The sequence below is a fragment of the Eleutherodactylus coqui genome, chromosome 11 (assembly GCF_035609145.1).
Source record: "Eleutherodactylus coqui strain aEleCoq1 chromosome 11, aEleCoq1.hap1, whole genome shotgun sequence".
NCBI lineage: Eukaryota > Metazoa > Chordata > Amphibia > Anura > Eleutherodactylidae > Eleutherodactylus > Eleutherodactylus coqui.
Window position 1 is genome coordinate 90,858,622 of NC_089847.1, and position 21,169 is coordinate 90,879,790.

Sequence of the window (21,169 nt, forward strand, 5' to 3'; positions counted from 1 at the left end):
GAATGTCCCCAGAGGTCTTATATGACATCATGGGGCACATAGATAGTAAAAAACATAATTGCATAAAGAAGTAAAACAAAATTACAGAATAAAACAACAATATATACATAAGAAAGAAAATAACACAAAACCAACGCTAACCAAAAGCATCGCTATAAGCGCCCTGTAATCCCAAACCATACATATTATATATCAGTATGTCCAAAACAAAATGAGGAACCCGTTCCCATACTTTTATTTTAGCTTAAATATACTAATTAAAAAAAATAACTAGAAATGTTAAAATCATTTTTTTTAGCTTTTTACCCCCAATAAAATTTTAAAAAATGGAAAAAAAAGTCAGTGAAAAAGATATTTAAAAAATCGCCCTATATGTCACGGAAAAAAAACACAGCAAAAATAATTTTGATAACTAAAGGGAAAAAAAAGGGCAGTAAAACCGCCACATGGGTAAAATCCCTAAGAAGTGTGTGGTCCTTAAGGTACAAAACAGCCTGGTCCTTAAGGGGTTAAAACAAGGCAAAAAGAAAAACTGAGTTGTATATATTGATCGATCACTGCATTAGTAACAGCTGGAGCGTGACATCTTGTGATCAGTAACGTGGTACCATTTGGTGACCACATCTTCATTTGCTCTCAGATAAAGTGCTGACCTCTTTGCTGTGCAGCAGAAGGCAACATTTGGCAGTCATGGGTAAACGTGGTCGCTTGAGTGATTGTTACCTGGATGTGTGGTGTTAGTATTTCACACTTGTTAGCTGTTCCTGAACCATGGTATCAAGAGCGTACCAAGACTCTTGAACCATGGATAGACATCCGACAGAAGATCACAGGGCAGCAGACAATGTGTAGTTGATCCTAGAGGCGAGCATTGGGTGGCATGTCTGGTATCTCAGCAATGATGTGCCAAAGTGGGTCAACTGCCCTAGCAGTACAACATTGGGGAAGATGGACAAATTTTCAAAATTACTGCATGGCATACCTTGCATCAACTGGCGTTCAATAATTGAAGACTAACAGGGACACCCCTGATGGCCCTGCATCATTGCCAAAACGCCTCACATGGGCCCAGGAAATACTTCAATAGACCTTGGCAAAATGTTATTTGGAGTAATGAGTCGTATGGATAGTCGGGTGAGTAGCTGGCGTAAACGGCATGAAGCCATATCTCAGTGGTAGCGTTGTCATAGTCTAGGGAACATTTTTCTGGTACGGCTTAGGATCATTGGTTATCATAGCACAACCCTTGAATGGTGAATACTACAGAGACCTGTTAGCTGACCATCTGTACCCATATTTTATTGACGTCTTCCCCGACTAAAGTGCAACAGGTTAACGCTCTGTGTCTTCGAGCTCGGATCACTAGGGAGTGGTTGGAGAAACGCAACAATGACTTCTCTATATTGCCTTGGCCCCCAATCTCACTGGACTGTAACGCCATTAAACGTTTAGGATATACTGAAAAGGGTATGAGCTCTTTTCTCACTTATCTGCGCAATGTTTCACCAACTGACAGAGCTGCTACAAGTGGCATGGGTCGTATTGAGTATTGCTGATGTTCACCACTTTCTAGATTCTGTTCCCTGACGTCTGAAAGCTGTGCTCATTTAAAAAGGTGGACGACCCTGTTATTGAGTAGGTGTTCTGAATGCAGTGATCATTCAGTGTATATTATATATGCATACTAGCTGATATACCCGGCTTCGCCCGAGCTAATTTGGTACTGGTGTTTATCTGGTGTTCACACGGAAATCTTATGAAGTCGTGGTTACTTTAGAGATACCGGAAAAACATATGTTCACCATTTTGCGTAGTTCTCTGTGTTACCCAGGAAACACCACGGGAGGTAACCATGCGACGTTTCCTTTATATAAAATGACATCAGGAAGTGAGAGAATTAGATTCCATACGTAAAATGTGGACGCTAATTCTTTTGCGCTTAGAATTGAATAATCAAGTTGGGACCCATTAACTTTTCCTATTTATGACATATTCAATGCCCGTGCCAAGTTTTAAGTTCCTATGACATTGGGAAGTGAGAGATTTAGATTATGTACGTTAAATTTTGACGCCAATTCTTTTGCGCTAGAATTGAATAATCAAGTTGGGACCCAATTACTTTTCCTATTTTGGAGATAATCTATGCTCGTGCCAAAATTCATGTTTCTACGACATCGGGAAGTTGGAGAACTTTTGGCGAGTCAGTCAGTCAGTCAGTCAGTGAGTCAGTGAGGGCTTTCAGCTTTATATATATATATATAGATGATCAACTCAGTATAATGGACCCGAAAACATGGTTTTTAAAAGTGGACTCTCCCCATAAAGAGGACCTATCTTGTGTCTACATCGGCGGGCTTGGCTTCTAAGCTCAGCTTAGCTTATGGCACTGTCATTGTGTCAAGTGGGCGGTCTCCACATCTCATTGTCAATGCATGACGTTAGTAGGCGAAGAAAACATCACCCATTGGGCACTAAGCAGAGCAAACCACCCACTTTACAGACTGACCATGCTGCAGATCAAAGAAGAGCCCTTACAGGCAAACTGAGAGGAGTATTCGGAAAACACAATAGTCAATGGGGCCGCGGCTAAAGATCTATGCAGCTAGCCTTTTCGACAGACACGTGACGGGTCTTCTTTAACCTCGCTCATGACAACCTTTCCTGTTGCTGAAAGTTAAGTTGCACTGACTAATTTTATCTAAAAATGTATTTGACTGATAGATTTATTAGATGCTAAACGATGATTTTCTCGATCCGAACAATTAGATAGAATTCCCTGGGTAATCCCCACGCTCTAAAGCGAGCAGACTAAAAGGATTCACTGCAAGCCCTTCAGACAGCTTGCTGCCTCTGTGTGTGGGGTCTCCAAGGTAGGCCAAAAAGGCTTTGAAATTCAAAATTGGTGTGTTTTTTCCCAGTGTAAATATAGGGAATGTTTGCTGATGGTTAACAGCAAAGAAATACCAGCAGCTGCAGACAGAAAGTAAAGACATGCATCTCCCCCTGCTCTTTGAAGTAAAGCAATGTTGTAATTTGTAAGTGCAGGGTTTATAATAAGGTGTTATTATGTTGTACCCACATGTACGGACACACTGGGGCCCGTTCTGTTTAGGCCCCCATCAGCGTAAACATGGAATGTAGTGTGAGTCTAGGTAATGCTGATGGTGGTGACCGTAGTCCTCTGCAGTGCTATTAGTGTAACAATGTAGCTAGATGTTCACACAGGATCTTATGAGGATTTTCCACAACATTTCTGCAGCTACTGTTGCAGATTTTGCAGCGGTTATCTGTGGATTTTCCATGTTGAAAGCTTTTCTCCAAATCTGCGGCTATTTGCTTCAGATTTTGGTGCAGATTTGGGCATTTTCATCGAAGTCTATGGCAGGAATCTGCAAGTTTTCTGTACCAAATGCCCTGCTAGGTAATATGAAAAAAGGTTTGGTACAGTGTTGGCCAGAAGAGTAAAGTGTGATCGTTCTCAGTGAGAAAACCAAGTAATCTTGTAGATATGATAGCTTTTAATGGCTAACAAAAGTACATGATGTTACAGCAAGCTTTCAGGGATATCTCACCCCCTTCGTCAGGCCAATGAATGAAACTAGTATTGGATGGCACATAATTATAACATACAGAAATTTGAGACTTGAAAAAAAACAGGACCGTCTGAGCAGAGAGACAAGCACTAAATCCGTTCACTAAGCTGAGGAATGCAACAGTTTTATGAGGTCTCTTATCACTAATGCACACATAAGAAGATAGAAATACTTCCTCAACAGCACCACCTATTGGATGAAAACATTCTTACAATCAATTTCTGAATTCTTATGAGAAAAACAAAAAAATATTGGGGAAGAGGACACCCGTCTTCACCTCCTTCAGACCTTTCATATTCCCCACTTATGCAAGAATCCCGGGCTGAGGTTCATTCCATTCTTGGCCAAGGCCAATATTTTGGCAGTTTTTGATTAAAATCAGATCGGGATGATTGATTTGATTTTAGCAAATATTAGCCCGATTTTATCGCTTGGCCAATCACGACGTGCAACACTATTTCTGACACAGCTTTTTGGAAAAAGGAATGTTTTTTGTGTTAGTTCTTCATGCATTTCTTTTCAGCCAAAGCCAGAAATAGACTCAGCAGGAGGGAGAAGTAGAAGTCGTTCCTTTATATTTCCCATATCCTTTAATCTACTTCTGACTTTTAGCTCAAAGAACTGCACGAAAAACTGAGGCAAAAATGTGGCTCTTTTCTTTTTTTTTAAAGGAAAAACCCATGTACCCATGTACGAAACTACACTAAGGCTGGCTACACACTGACGTATTTTAGCCTACGTTTTAAATGTTTACACGGAAACTCGTCCAGGCCTGACCATGGGTCTCCTACCTAAACTCTGAGCATCATAGATGCTCTGAGTTAGGCTCATGAGACTTGCGATGAGGCCAGCATGTAGTTCCATATTGCGGATGCAAATTGGAGGCTACAATATGGTAGTGTGTTACCAACTCAACAGAATCAAAATACGAACGACCTCTTGTCTGTCCGTGTGTGAATTAAATGCTCCGCCCCTGATCACATGACAGTGACATCATCGCAGGTCCTTCAACCCTGTGCAGATACAACCACGCACCTGTCTGTGAGTGAGTTACATGCTCCGTCCCTCATCACAGGTCCTTCAACCCTATGCACATTACGGGTGGACTTCATCCCTTACAAACCTCCGTGGCCTCAGTTGCTGTGGAAAACGAACAACCACCTGTGATGTCACTGTCATGTGATCAGTCACCTGAGTCGGAGGAGTCTGGCGTAACATGACCAGGGGGTTATCAGTGTGTGCAGGACCCTGCTGTGCTGCTTATAATCCCTGTTGTGTGTGATAAAAAAAATATACATAGCAGAGCTGTATGTGATGTACATGTAACAGAGCTGTTTGTGTGTGTCGTGCATGTAACAGAGCTGAGGGACGCATTGCGCCACCAGAAACACTGGTACTATAATTTCCTAATAATTACTAGTAATTTTGAAATGACTGGTCAGTAGTGGTCACAGATATGCCTTCATAACTGCCCCAGATACAAGTGCAACCACTTATGTCGCTTCATAGCCTGAGCCACAAGTGGCTTGTAAAGTGCTTGCTGCTGATGTGCCCTCCCAGTAATAGGCACAGTATATTCTAGCTTACAGGGCTTCTTAAACTGGCCGATGATCAAGTCAAACATTCATCTGAATGTACCTGATTATTGCCCCGTGTGAAGGTGGTCTCTAAACAAGGATGTGCTGCCGCCAACAATAAAACTCCAGCACATACAGTAAACACTCATTCGGGTGTATGTTGACCGCTTATTACGTATGTTATTTTCACATAATACGCAGTGCTAAAAGCCCATTGATTTCTAATGGGCCACTGTTTTAATCACGTTCATAGAGGAATAGAAGAAAAAGATGAAGTGAAGCAACCCCGGTGTGAAAAAGTCTGAAGTGAGGAACCTGGAGCTTGGTAGCAGGGATAGAGGGGAGGAGAGTTAAAAAATTTTTTTATAGGAAGGTGCAGCCCCCTTACAATACGTTCTATCCATATGGTAAATGTGTTTGATTGCAGACAAAGAAGGAAAAAACTTTTTGGAGGGGTGACTATGGCGCAACCTTTAGACACAGATGACGGTCATATATGTTTTTGCCAAGAGAAAACTTAGTTTGATAAGAACCTTCTTGTAAAGGTGTTTCGAGGTATATGACCCTCTTCCTCAGTACTTTCTGGATATACATATTACTTCCTACCCTATTATGTTTTTATACATAATCATGCAGTGTATCCCAGCAAGTACGGCGTTCATATACCTTGAAACGCGTTTACAAGAAGGTTCTTATCAATAAACTAAGATTTCTTTTGGCAAAAACATATGACAGTCATCTTTGTCTGAAGGTTATGCCATAATTGCCCCTCCAAAACTGTTTTTCCTCTTGTCTGTTAATCACGTGCTTGTCCTATTTTGATGTGTATTACGCACCAGTATAGGCTATGGGGATTTAACATGTATATTTGCTGTGTACTTCGTATTTTACACACATGAAATATGCCCATGTGCGTGAGCCCCAACACTGATTATGCCATGTTAATGGAGCCGAACGGGCACAGATAGCCCCTGTTTCCTGGCAGAAAATCCCCATTACATACTTATTATATTTCCACGTACAGAAATCTAAATATGATCTTCGACTTGTCGACTGTTTCTTTTAGCCACTACAGAAGAGAACATTTTTAATGGCTGGGTGTGGCATAAAATCTAAGAAGGCATACTCATCTGGCTTCGGCCCCCCGGGACACAGCTGGGCCCGGTACCCAGCGTGAACATATGCCAGAAGTTAGGTGACCGCGACAGCTAATCAGAGGCCACAATGTCACAATCCAAAGTTTGGCATCAGTGCTGACTTCCTGGGCGTCACGATGCCAGGAGTTTCGGACAGGGACACTGTGGCCTCTGGCTGCCGGAGTCGATCAGCTGTGACCCGAGGGGCTGAAGGCAGTTGAGTATGCTGTCTTTTTTATTTTATAACAGGCCCAGTTGTTACAAAACTATTTTTTGTTGTAGCGACATAACCCCTTTATTCCCATTATAGTCAGTAGAAAATTAGATTTCTTTCTAAATGTTCTGAGCACCAGAAGAGAATAGCGCAGTAATGACGGCCCAGTGCTACATTAGAACATAATAGAGCATTCCTTCTTGGTGAATGCAGCTTGTTAAATGTGCTTTATATCAGTGTGTCACATTACTTTTGCGCTGTAACATTTGTTGGCAGCCGTTCTACCAGTAAAGGGTAGAGAACACAGCCTGGAGGAGGGTGAAAGAGCGCACGATATAAAGCCGCGTCTATCCAAAAGTGATGAATATTCTGATGAGGAATAAGATAGACCAGATGAAAAACTTTCGCCGTCCTTAATAAAATGCATCTTGTGAATGATTCATTTCTTAATTAATATCGCTTTATCATTGTCACTGCACAGTAATATGCATGTGAATTACAATTAACCCTAGTGCTCCCATGTCTGACCATCTTATTAAAGGGAACCTGGCCCCTTCATACAGCATCATAAACTAAATTAGGCCTCCCTCACGCTTTGCCGCAACTTTACTTTTACTTTCGGACGTAGCTCCCTGCGGCCAACAGCCGAGTTTAGCCTTCCTAATCATGGATGAGGTGAGCTAAATATCAAAAGCAGAACAGACTCCGCTCCAAAATCAAGCGGCTGCCTGAGAGGCGCCATTGAAAACAATGGAAGCGTTATATTGCAATTAGCGCGGCACTGAAAACACCGCATTAATCGTGAAAAAAGCGGCTGTGTGAGGGGCGCCTTATGGTGCGGTAGGGGCCGTGACAGGGTGGCGGGTGATGTATTTTTTAAACTCCTCCACTCCCTTGTTCCTGCAGTGTCCTCCTGTGATCATGTGGCGTGCCATAATCTACAAGTCCATGAGAGAGCGTGCACACGGGACTCTGATAGTCAGGTTTTCGTGTAGCACGCCATCATTTACAATGAGGGTCACCTTGGGAATGAATAAGTATAAAAATACATCACCCAGCTCCTTGTCGCCTGCCATAACAGCACCATAAGACTCCCTTCACAGGGGTGTATTTGTGCACGTAATATACTAAGAATAGAACCCTAAGACTAGATTCACATGGGCGAGCACCATAATGGGCCAGATATTGGTGGCCAGAGCCGGAAGTGTAATAGACTACTTTGCTCATATTGGTTTCGTTGGTAGCGAAGCCATCTATTACACTTCCGGCCCTGACCAGTGGGTCCACATGTCACCAGCGGCAGTCAATGCTAGAAGTATAGTACACTGCTTTGCTTCCGTTGATTTCAGTGGGAGTGAAGCCATCTATTACAGTTACACTTCAGGTCGTGTCCATCGTTAAATACTTCTAGCCCTTCTTCACCTTAAGGCCCATTTAGACACATAATTATCGCCTTAGCGATAATTGTCTCTAAACACGCCGCCATTGTGCACTGTTCATGCACTATTCTTTCTTCATTGATTTCTAGCAAGCTAGAAATCACTGATGACTCTTATCAGCGCTGCATGCTGATAGTATTCTTTCAGCTGGTATCCCGCGGCGACTTCCCAGCGGGATACCAGCTGCAAGCTCCGAGAACAAAGGAGCTGTCAGCGCTCCTGCTGTTTCTTGGAGCTATCAACTCCACTGGACACCGCTGATAACTGTGAGAACAAAGCAGCTGTTTGCATATACAAAACAGCTGCTTTGTTCTGAGTTATCAGCGGTGTCCCGCTCCACCTGCATTTACCTCTTTAAGTAGCTAATTAGCTACGGAACAGTTATGCAAAGATGATCGCTCAAAACTGTCTCTCAAACTGCCGTTTTGAACGATTTTTGAGCAATCATTTTTCAGTCTAAATCACTCTAACAGTGAGGAGGATCATATGATCGGCAGGGATCCTGAGAAACGGACAACCCCCCCCCCCAATTTAACTATTGATGACCTGTCCTGAGGATAGATCAATAATAGTAATTGTGCGGAAGGCACATATCAATGTCCCCCAAGCACTTGCAGTCATGCAGGTATGACTATTCAATGTGTCTTGTGAATGGGTGCTACATTTTCAAAATGCAAAGGATCTTCCTTGAACCTCTTGTGAATAAATCATTAGATCTGTTCTTCATTTCAATGACTATAGAGGAGTTCAGATTGCTGTACCCTCCCTGTACCTCTCAAACTCTCTGGCCAAGTGATATTTAATCCATCTTTTCCTCTCCTCCAGGATAGCAGCGCAGATCAGGAGGCACATACCTCTTAATCATTGTTATTCTCAGCTTAGAAGTGGAAATGTGTAGCCGTTCTCTTCACAGCCAATTTACTCAATGGATGGAGTGTTACAGACTACCTAATTTAATCCATATGCATTTAACTGGAGGTCGGACTCCACTATTTTTATTTATTTTTCACAACCACAACTTCTCAAGTAATTCTATGTTAACCCTTTCATGACCAGTAGTCATCAGTGCTCCTGTATCTAGCTCAAATTCTGCAGTTCTGGTACTCCCACTTTAAAAAAAATAAATAATTTTTTTATATATATATATTATATTTAGATTTTTTTTGGGGGGGTGACATATCTCCATTAATGCTTAGTTTGTGAGACTTTTGAGGGGAGGGGTATTTTTATGGTGTTCATGGTGCAGTAAGGATGGCATCTTTTAATTTTGTGGATCAGTATAATTATAATGATACCACATTAATAGTGTTTTTTTATATAGTAATACTTTAAAAATATTTTACATAAAACAATTTGCTTTTTATCGCTGTTTTTTGACCCCTATAATTTTTCTGTTGATGGGGTTGTGTGAAGGCCCATTTCTTTGCAGGGTGACCTGTAGTTTGTATCCGTACCATTTTGGGGGAACATATGACTTTTTGATTGCTCGTTTTCAGTTTTTACTGGGAGGTCGGGTGACTAAAAAGCACATGTGTTATTTAAATACATTGGACATTGAGACGTTGCCAGGTGAATGGTGGCTTAGATCCTTGGCTCCTGGTTCCCTTCAGCTACAGAAGAGGCTTTCTGCAGCTTACCTGTGGTGATGATGGGCAAGGAGGCATCAGGAAAAAAAGCAGCAGTGGTGGGCTCCCAGGGGACCGCCTCACACACCCTGGATAGCTTTATACAAACCGGCTCCACATGTTTCTCCCTCCCAACGCGAGGACCTCTGGACTGCTCCCCTTCTTCTCTGATGACCTGTCTGGAGATGAGAGCTCCCCGTCAGACGTTGCCTCCCCGGGCTCTGTACCTAACCCAGCGCCTGTCTCTGTTCCTTGCAGCACCTGAGTTGTACCTGCCCTTCTCTGAGAAGAGAGTAGCAGGGGGCAGTCCTCTCATGGCAATGCAGTCCTGTACTGAAACTCAAGTGGACACTGGGGTAGTTTTGGCTGTCTTCTTGGCCTCTACATCACCGGGTCTCCTCAGCTACGTCTGGCATGGCTGACCCTGAGGTCTGCTGAAATGGAGTGGTTTGCAGCTCCTTATGAATTTGGCTGGTCCACCCTTCCGGCATACTGTAGGCAGATCAAAATTAAAAAGTAGCGTCTTGCTCCAGCACACCCCAACTCCCTCCTTTTTGGAGTGGTGCTTACAACCATCCACATGGTGTATTGCTAGGACCTATGACTTTGACTAGGGATATTTGGAGGACCTGTGTGCAACAAATTAGTCTATCTTCTAAGTTTCCAGTGCCCTCTTTTCTATTTCATTCTGCCTGCCCCATAGTTTCAAAACAGACTATTTTTATTTGCTGATCTTATTGACTTTCGAATTAGGTGGTTCTGCTCATTTGAGGAGTTGCAAGATAAATTTCCTCTTCCACCAAAGTTGGAAGGGTCATCTGTTCCAACCCCCTGCTCAATGCAGGATCACTGAATCATCCTAGACAGATGTCTGTCCAGTCTGTTTGAAGTAGAACTCACCACCTCCCATGGCAACCTGTTTCCCTCATTGATCACCCTCACTGTCTAATGTCCAATATGTTTCTCCTCCCTTTCAGTTTCATCCCATTGCTTCTAGTCTTTCCTTATACAAATGAGAATAGGGCTAATCCCTCTGCACTGTGACAGCCCTTCAGATATTTGTAGGCAGCTATTAAGTCATCTTTCAGCCTTCTTTTTTGCAAGCTAAACATTCCCAGATCCTTTAACCGTTCTTCATAGGACATTATTTTCAGACCACTCACCATTTTGGTAGCTCTTTTCTGAACTTGCTCCAGTTTGTCTTTTTATAAATAAGAGTGCCCAGAACTAGGCACAGTATACCAGATGAGGAAGAGTAGAGGGGGGTAATTACCTCACGTGATCTAGAGCAGGGGTCCCCAACTCCAGTCCTCAGGGACCCCCAACAGGTCATGTGTTCAGGATATCCTGCAGTAAGAACACCTGTGGCAATGTCTGAGGCACCAACAATAATTACATCACCTGTGCAATACTGAGGAAATCCTGAAAACATGACCCGTTGGCGTTTCCTGAGGACTGGAGTTGGGGAACACTGATCTAGATTCTATGCTTCTCCTAATATAGCCCGGAATTGTGTTTGCCTTTTTTGCTGCTGCATCACACTGTTGACTCATGTTCAGTCTATGATCTATTAGTATACCCAAGTCTTTTTCAGATGTACTGCTGCTTAGCCCAATTCCTCCCATTCCGTATGTGCTTCTTTCATTTTTCTTGCCCAGATGTAGGACTTTGCATTTCTCCTTGTAAAATACCATTCTGTTCAAGCTTTTCTAGATCTTTTTGAATCCTCTCTCTTTTCTCTAAAACCTGTGTCACTAATAAAGAATATCAGTACAAACTATTATGCCTTTTGGTATCATACCCAAGAGCCTCGTGCAGCGCAGAGTATTAAAGCAGAAGAAATGCAGTCCCAAGCTCATGACCTAAAGGTTGCGGATTCAATCCTCAGGTGGTTCAGGTAGCCGACTCAAGGTTGACCCAGCCTGCCATCCTTCCGAGGTCGGTAAAATGAGTACCCAGCTTGCGGGGGGTTAAAATATGACTGGGGAAGGCAATGGCAAGCCACCCCGCAAAAACAGTCTGCCAAGAAGATGTCACAATGTGATGTCACCCTAGGAGTCAGTCATGACACAGCGATTGCGAGTCTACTATGTACGTGTTCATATGCATTCACCCAAACGTAAACTGAACAATCTGTTAGCATTATTGCAGTTAACTTAAGTTACCTGGGTATAGGTACAGTGGATATGAAAAGTTTTCCCCTGTAAAATGTCATGTTCTTGTGTTTAAAAATCTGACAAAGATGAATCATTTTAGATTTATTTCCACGTTCAATATAACCCGTTATCTGTACAATTCCATTGGAAAAACAAGATCTTTTGGGGCGGGAAAATTTTAAAAAATTAATAAAAATGTAGAGACATAATTATGTACACCCTAAAACTAATGTTTTGTTGATGTATTCTTTGACTTTATAATAGACATCTACCCAAAAGACTGAATGCTATCAGCATGGCACATCTTAACTTGGCAATCTTTGCCCACTCTTCCTTGCAAAAGTGCTCTAAATCTGTCAGATTGCGAGGGCATCTCGTATGTAGCGCCCTTTTTAGTTCAACCCACAAATCTTCAATGGGATTCAGGTGTGGGCTCAGCTCTGCCATTCCAAAACTTTGATCTTTTGGAGAAGCCATTCTTTTGTTGATTTGGAGGGATGCTTTGGGTTGTTATTGTGCTGAAATGTGAAATTCCTCTTCACCTTCAGCTTTTTAGCATAAGCCTGAAGGTTTTGTGCCAAAATGGACTGATATCTTGAACTCTTCAGCAGCAAAACAGCCCCAAAGCATAATGCTGCCCCCACCCTCTTCACTGCAGGTTCGGTGTTCTTCTGGGAATGTGCAGTGTTGGCTTTGTGCCAAACATACCTTTTGGCATTATGGCCAAAAAGTCCCCCCTCGGTCTCCTCAGACCATGACATGTTCTCCCACATACGTTTGGCAGACCTGATGTAGGTTTTGACAAAACATAGCTGTGCTTGGATGCTTTTCTTTGTTAGAAAATACTTCGGTTTTGCCCCCCTACCCCTCAGCCCAGACATATGAATATGAGAGATGGTTGTCACCTGCACTATACAACCAGGACTTGCCAGAAATTGCTGTGGCTCCTGTAGTGTTGCTGTAGGACTCTTTGCAGCCTCCCAGACCAATCTTCTTCTGGTCTTTTCATCAATTTTTGAGGGATCTCCAGTTCTTGGTAATCTTACCGTTGTGCCAAATTTAAACCAATGTCAATTATTATTATTTTTTATTTTTTTGCTGCGGCCTCACTCCTCTCAATGGGGAGAGAAAGCCACAGAGGAATGCCGGCGGCCGAACCACTCCAAAACCCGTGGCGAAATGCCATGGGTTTTGAACCTGCCGTTCTCTTGCGGAAATCTTGTGTTTTTTCGGTGCGGTTAAGCTGCGAGATTTCCGTCCTGTGAGCACCCAGCCTTAGCCTTTCACTGTTTGCTCTGCTCATCTTTACTCCTATGCAATGTAGACCCTTTCAGAACACTATAAACGTGCAGAGAATTGTTTTAAAGGGGTTGTCCCACGAAAGCAAGTGGGGTTAAGCACTTCTGTATGGCCATATAAATGCACTTTGTAATATACATCGTGCATTAAAGATTGGCAATACAGAAGTTATATACTTACCCCCTCCGGTGTTTGCGTCCCCGTCTCCATGGCGCTGACCGAAGCCTTCTTCTGCCTGGATTAGACGCGCTTGCGCAGTCTGCCCTCTTCTGTCCCGCTCCGGTGTGCTCGCGCCGCAGAGGTCTTCTGCGCATGCACAGAAGACCTGTGTGGCACGAGCACGCCGGAGCGGCCCCTTCAGCAGGACAGAAGAAGCAGACTGCGCAAGCGCGTCTCATCCAGGCAGAAGAAGGCTTCGGTCGGCGCCATGGAGACGGGGACGCCAACACTGGAGGGGGTAAGTATATAACTTCTGTATGGCCAATATTTAATGCACGATGTATATTACAAAGTGCATTTATATGGCCATACAGAAGTGCTTAACCCCACTTGCTTGCGCGGAACAACCCCTTTAAGCGGTTTCTCAGGACTAAACTATGGATGACTTATCCTTGGGATAGGTCATCTTCAGTTGATCAGCAGAGATCCGCTGCTTGGGGTTCTCGCCAATTAGCTAATTGAGATGACATTAATGCGTTGGTGAGATGTCACTTCAGTCCATTGTATAGCAGCTGTCCCACTTGCTTGAATGTAATTGAGCTGCTCTCAGGCCATGTGACCAATGAACGTGACGTCATGTGCCCAAGAAGAGGCCACAGCCTCTTCAATCTGCTGATTGGTGGGGATCCCAAGTGCTGGACCCCTGACGATCAACTATTGATAACCTATGCTGAGGATAGGTTATCAATAGTTTAGTGCTGAAAAACCCCTTTAAGTCAAGTGGGACCAATATTCCTGTATAACAGGAACCTTTGCAATGGGCTATTTGAAAGGTTGTTCCCATAGACGTGTAAAGTGACCTAATAAAAGTAGATGAAATGTAATATAATCTCTCCAAAGTCACTAACTCCACATTGACAGGTTTATTTTATTACCTCCTGTATGACACATCGCGTTCAAACGCACTGCTCAGCGTGGACGTCTCTGTGACAGGTTAATATAGTCGTAGACTGGCTGAGAACATCTTGGCTTAGGAAGTTTATATCCTGCATTTTTGCTGTTGATCTCTCTCGGTCTCAGAAGCTTTTGACGTTTTTACCATGTAAGGCATCTGATTCCCCTGCCCCCCCCGCAGCCAAAGACGTAGGAGCCCCAGTTTATTGGTCCTAGAGAAAATAAACATTACCAGCCTGATTTCTGTTCTAGACAAAAAATGTTCCTTTTACGTTCAGATGAAATTTCACAACAGTGTTTTTCATTTCACATATTTTTGTAGCAATAGACATTGTAGATCGCATTAGGTGGGTTATTTTGGGACTTGGGAAAATGTTGAAAGGGGGGTTCCCAAACATAGAGATTTTTTTTATTGCATTTTTCTAGAATATGCCGCCGGCATTTCAATAGAGGGAGGACAATTATATATTTTTACTTAATGTCTCTTTTTTTAGCCCTAAAACAGAGCCACATTTGTCCATAGGTTGTGTCCGGTATTACAGCTCAGTCCTATTCATTTCAATGGAGCTGAGCTGCAATACCACACACAACCTGTAGACTGAGGTGATGCTGTTTCAGAAAGAAAGCAGCCATGTTTTTTTTTAATGCAGAATACCCTTTGAAGATGCATTGATGGCATCCAGGACAGTTGTAATATTAGGCTACTTTCACATAGTGTGCTTTTAAATCCAGCACCAGTTCAGTCTCAGATTTCCATCTTTAATGCAGGCAAGGGTATAAAAGTCGGACATCGGAACAGATCAATAAGGTTTGAAATGGAGACCTCTTTGGTCTCTGTTTCACAAAGTTGAAGGCATCCTTAGTCCTTTAGCTGGGTAGGAAAGCGGCATCCTTGGTTGAGTACTTGAACTAGGCGGTACTGGTGTATCTTGTCTCCACTGGAACTAGGGGTGGAGACATGGATTGGCCACTGTCAGCTAAAGGGGACGGCCAGGTGACGTCCACAGGTTGTGATTGGCTGCACTGCTGCTACTATGCCAAACCCGCAGCTGTCAGTGTGGCCTAGTGACGCCGGTGCTGGTAGGGCTGTGTCTCCCAAGTTTTCTGGGAGTGTGCCATCTGCGCTGCTGATCCCGGTCTCAGTGTGGCCGCAAGGTGTGACCTCAGCACCTGCTGTGCTCCTGTAAATATAGCCCTCTCCGCTCCCATCTCAGCACCTTGCCTTGATTTTACAGTCCCTGGTGTCCTCCCTTCTCTGCTGGTGGCCCCGCTCTCACAGTTAACGCCGCGCTGTCATGTGTCTCCACTGCTGGCAGTAGACAGGAAAGACAGCGGGGCTGGATACCTGGACACCAGAACTCAGGACAGATAGCTTGGCTGGATACCGTGACAGCGGCTCACGGTGATGGTGCAAGGAGAGACACACAGCGGGCCACGTCCGCTCCTGCTGCTCTCTGCCCTCACCCCTGATTGTTGGGGCATGCACTATTCTGGACGACCGATTTGGTTGCTCTCTGCCCTCACTCATGACTGATGGGTGTGGTGGGCGAGTATTTCCCACTTTCTTCTGCTGCCCCCACCGCTGCCGTGTGGCCGCTATCAGGCGCCAGCAGTGTCTTGCAGTAGCACTAATCCATGGAGTCTGGAGCTGTGGGGATGGGACAGCCGACAATGCAGCAGCCAATCGGAAGCTAGGGGCATGACAGGGGGCGAAAACTCCAACAAAGGCCGGTAGCCCCTATCTTCGGGTGTCGACAAGATACTCCAGTACCAAACTAGGCTATCTCCGGCAATTCCATTGAAATAAATGGAGCAGTAGTGCGCATGTTCGACTGCCACTGCCCGCACTTCAGGATGCACCAGAGCCTCCTGCTTCTGGATAGAGAAATACTTTCTATCATGGCACAGCTCCTTTAAACTCGGTGTTGTCTTCTGCAGAGCAAAGCATAATGCAAGAAGGGTGTGCAATGTTTTTTTGTGTTAAACTCAATAGAAGTCAATTCTCAACCAGATATAAACTAGATTCTAACTGTTGTGTAATCGGGCGGTCCACTCCAACGTTTTACTGCTGGACACATGGTGTGACTCAATACAAGCTTGTTTCAGTAACTATTCAGGAAGAATGGCTTTATATACAGTATAGACTATATATTATATGGTTTTGTTAGTGGAATGGTAAGCTTGGGGTGCAAGCTGTGATCCAGTAGAATTACTTTTGCCCACAGCAGTATAATTGCGAGAAAATGTATTTTTTTCCTGTTGCTAAATAATAAAGCCCAGAGCGCACATCAAGAATCTCTTCTAAATTACTAACTAAAGATGCAGATCATGCATAACATCTGTGAGAAACATTAACTGGACGATCTACCTTCTAGTCACAGATTGGGTCCGCAGATATTATGATCATTCCCTTGGTGATAAGAGCTGTTGTCTTACACTAATTTTGTTCATATTGTCTGCTGGACATTCTAAGCATAATCAGACATTTATCCGACTCTTGGCTGAGCGCCTGCGATATGCGAGTCATGTTCAAGAGTTACACAGGGTGCTGGTTTCATCTTATCTGCAAGAGGAGGAAGATGTCATGGAACTGCCTCTCTGTTCCTAAGTAGGTATGGGAAGTATTGCGTAGGATGTTACACTGGGAGACTCGCACGCTGATTGAAGTGTGTAACCCTTTAATTGTGAATTAATATTGAGTTTAATTTTTTTAAAGAATTTAAATATTTGGATATGGCGGTTTTTTAAGGGCAGCACATACCTTGTTGGATGCTTAGGCTTCTATTTTAAGTTGTACCACCTTTGTTATGCCACCTGTACCACATTTGTTATGCCACCTGTGCCAAATTTGTTATGCCACCTGTGCCAAATTTGTTATGCCACCTGTGCCAAATTTGGTACAGTCCTATGACAATTGATAAATCTCTCTCGAAGTTCCTTGGGAGCCACATGCGGCTCTTTAGGTCTCTTTTAGAGATGATTGAACTGTTATAAAGTTCAGCTTTGTCGGAATTAGTCAGCACTTCATCAATACCCCTAAAATTAGAGTGTATCACTGTCTGAGTCCTGCATAGTGGTCCAATGTGGTTAGGTTCAAATCTGACCAAGGGCAACCCATACATGGAGTTTGGATGTTTTCCTTGTGTTTCTTCTTCACCCGTGCCTGCGTGAATGGGCTCTAACAGAGGAACACCACAAACAGAGAAAATATGCTCCAAAGCTGGTGTTTTATAGGGAATACATGTATTTAACGAAATAGACAAGTTGGGTGAGATGAATGCAGCAGATGATTAACTGTTTTTAGGAATGACAGATTGTGAAGTGATTGTTCTAAACCCACAGGGACGTTTCCAACAAGTAAATTGAAGCTATTATTTCAGTATATAGTATGTCAAGTGTGAAGCAATCACATTCCGGATTTCTGCTTTCCTATATGTCCCTTTTCTTTTAATCAAAAGGAATGTAAGATTTTCGCACAAGGAAGAGAAGAAGTCTTTCCTAATATTTGCACATATAGGAGGATGGATGTTACAACCGTGAGGTTGAGTCTTGATCAGGCCATAGTTCTAATGAATCTGGTATTTTGTTATCAGTTCTTAGATTAACTTAGCATCCAATAAATGAATTATTTGTACTGGTTTAATTACACCTTCTGATCAACCACAACCAATAATCAATCAATGCACCCGCAGTTCGATGTCTTTCCCAGGTTCTCCAGTATCACAAATTTTTAACCATTTTGATCATTGACTCAGAGAACCAGTTTTTGTAATTAATTGTCCATTTTTAATTAATTATCCATTTATCTTGGTTCCAAAATGCAATGATAATTATCTTTATGCAAATTAATTACAGACCAAGCCACTTGGCTCTGTTTTGTATGGAGCCATAATAGGGCTTCCATAGTGGTTCTAGAGTCTTCTACTGTATCTCCGTATACGTCCAGGTTCATACAAAGGCATAGAGAGGGGGATTTCTGTCTGAATTGCTATTCGTTATGTAAAGAGGTGTTCTCCACCAGAAGCATTGCTCGTAGAAGAGGGCATTTGCATATCCACATAGTCCGATGGAACCTATATAGATGTGCACGGAGGCTGTACTAGAGGAGCCCTACATACTTGGTATTGGTGTGTACAAGTTCTTAGTCTAGTATTGCTTACCCTTTACTGTAGTATTCTGTGACGCATATAACATTGTGTGTATTCTAGAATTTAATTGTATGGGGACATACAATAAAATAGCAACATCTTGAGCCGGTAAGACGTGTGTGCATTCTCTATAGGTTGATCACGTCTCATGCAACCATTATTTATATGACCGGCAGGATCTCTCTGGGGGAAGCAAGAATCCATATAAAAGATACTGCACTTCAGACAGAGGGAACATCAGGTTCCTTCCATATTCCCCCAATGTCGCTACGTGTGGTGTTTACTTGTTCCCGTCTCGCTACATGCTCTGTGTTTTAACAGCTGTCTCTCCGCAGGCTGTAGCTTCTCAGCCAAAATGCTGACGGAAGTCTTTGACTGTCCTGTGAGAAGCAGTCTGGCCATATTACTACAACGGAGAGAAAATGAGCTCCTGCGTTACTTGTGGCAGGAGCCGCGCTGAGGTACAAAGTGAGACCTGGAACTCGCTTAACTCTTCCTGACGAGAGAGAACAGTATGTGAGCAACAGAGACGAGAGCTACCGGGGATTATACGGCAGCTATCACTCCATTGGGCTGGTTGGCAGGTCATAGGTCAGTCTTATCAAATTGGGTGCTGATGGACATGGCATATTACCAGTTTTCAATATATTTTTCTTTCTTTCTTTTTACATAAATGCTTTTATCATTTTTTTTTTTGGAACAAATAGATTGTAAATCGAAGCTGAGATGTTATGCATGCAGTGCAATCTACAGGCATCATGTTATAGAACAAGAGGCGCTGAGGAGATGGATATAATGGTTTGTAGGGAAAGATTCAGGATAACTTGTCTTTTGTTTCTTTAACCCTTTGCAATCCAATTTTGGATTCAGGGTTGTCCTAGGGGTTTTTCTCTTTCTGCCATTATACAATAGCACCATCTGCTGGCTAGAGCCAGTACTGCGGTATGGGACATGCTGGAGAGGCCCCGACAACAGAGTGGCCAGTAACATGCAGTAAGAATACCCTGCCGGACGTCTTCCGACATCGGAGCTGTACAGCCTTCAATCAGAATGCCTTTAGATGTCAGACAGTGGATTGGAAAGGGTTAAATCCTTGGTTTTTCTGTGCTTAGGAGTCCAGTGGGTGCTCCTACATGGTAAGTGACCGCCTTTGTTGTATAACTGTCCATATGTAGACATCTGTCAATCGCTAAGAGGGACCACCCACTGGACTCTAAATTCCTGCACTTTTTAGCGCTAATGCCCATGGACGGTATTCCAGCACGTTTCACTGCAGCTAATAGCGCAATGTTCACACTGCGGAATTCCACATCGTGAAATAACCCGCAGCATGTTCTATTTGCCACTAGAATGCGCACGGGCGGCTTTCATTGTGGTCAATGGAAGCTGGCCATCATGCTATACTTCCGCTGTAGCACACTGCTGGGGCGTCGTGCGGGAGCTGCAGAGCGGATCCCGAGGTTAGTATGGGGTCCTTGGGGGGGCGTCGTGACGGACTCCGCTGCGGCATTCTACTTGTGGAGCCCGTCATGGCCGTGGGCATGAGCCCTTACTCTTCAAAGGAAATAGTCATAATGAATCATTCCTACACCAATCTACTCTAAAGCTAGATGCCCACAGATAAAACCGCATATGCAATGGTGAGAGGCTCCACGTCTTACATGTTATGTTTTGATCAGTGGGGATTCTGATACTGATACCCCCCTGATCGCCAAAATGAAGCCCTCACCTGAACTCTGCATTGCTTCGGCTGTCAGTTTCTTCGCAGCTGTAGACAGACGTGTAGAAGTGTATATGCCAAGAAGAGCCAACAAGGAATGATGAAAGCCGAAGGGGCGCAACACGTTGGTGATTGCTTCGGCCCCTTCATTTCAGTGATCAGTGGGGGTCTCGGCCGCACTGATCAAAACTTTTGACATGTCTCTATAGCAATTCAAAAGTTTCTTAAAAGTTGTTATAAGGGCTATTAGATGTTATGGGGTTGTCTACGGATGGGGGGATTGGAAAGTTGGGGGAAGAAAAGGGAAAAAGAGGTTTGTTCTGAATCGCATCAGCTGATTATATGTGTGGTTTTCAAATGTTTACCTTAATTCACAGTTTCTAAGATACCCCCTGCGCGGGGAACTTGCTAAAGCTTCTCAGTTTGTTAAAAAGTGAATAATTCAATAAAACGATTTTGTAACGAGAAGTGCAGTTACTCCTTAAAGGGGTATTCTGGAGACGTTTTTCACAGTGCTGTGAACTCGTCAATCTCCGGCGCTCTCATTGGAAAGAATGGACTGGCAGTGCACCTATACAACATCTGCTCTGTTCCTTTGGAGACCAACCTGACCCCCGTTCTTGAGATCAGTGGATGTCCCAGCAGTCGGAAACTCGACTGATGTATCAGTTTTCACCTATCCAAGGGTTGGGTGAAAGCTTGAAAAAAGATGAAGTTTTCAGAATACGCCATTAAGGCTGGCTTCACACGGATGTATTTGTGTATGCAGTACACAGAGAATAGAACCCATTGATTTCAACGGGTTCACTCATAGTTCCATATTTTGCACACACGTTTTGGTCGCGCAAAAAAATAGTACATTCTATTTTTCATCGTATTTGCGCACCAAAGGTCCCCATAGAAGTCTATATGGGGTGCACAAATGTGCGCGCAATACACAAGGAGATGCGTGAAACACTGCATAATTGCGCTGGAAAAAACACATCTAATCGGCCTTTTTAATCAGTGCGTTTGCTTGTGAACATGCCAAAATGTATAGTAAAATACGCCGATGAGTACGAAAAAAAAAGCCTAGTTCATTCCGCAAAAATGCAGCCCCCAAGAATGGCAAATATGCTTACGCTTGTGTGAAGGCGACCTAAGTGTGAA

At 43.5% G+C, this 21,169-nt stretch overlaps 1 protein-coding gene across 7 annotated transcripts in view; it reads left to right on the plus strand.

The window, feature by feature from the left end:
• TSPAN4 (tetraspanin 4) overlaps positions 1 to 21,169 on the plus strand; it is a 529,911-nt gene that overhangs the window by 95,112 nt on the left and 413,630 nt on the right. Inside the window, exon 1 of one of the 7 annotated variants that reach the window (XM_066583031.1) lies at positions 18,806 to 18,891. The exons of the other annotated variants lie outside the window; for them this stretch is intronic. The gene's annotated coding sequence lies outside the window, so the exon portion shown is untranslated. Of the gene's footprint in view, positions 1 to 18,805; positions 18,892 to 21,169 lie in introns of those variants that run through there. 7 annotated transcript variants of the gene reach the window in all.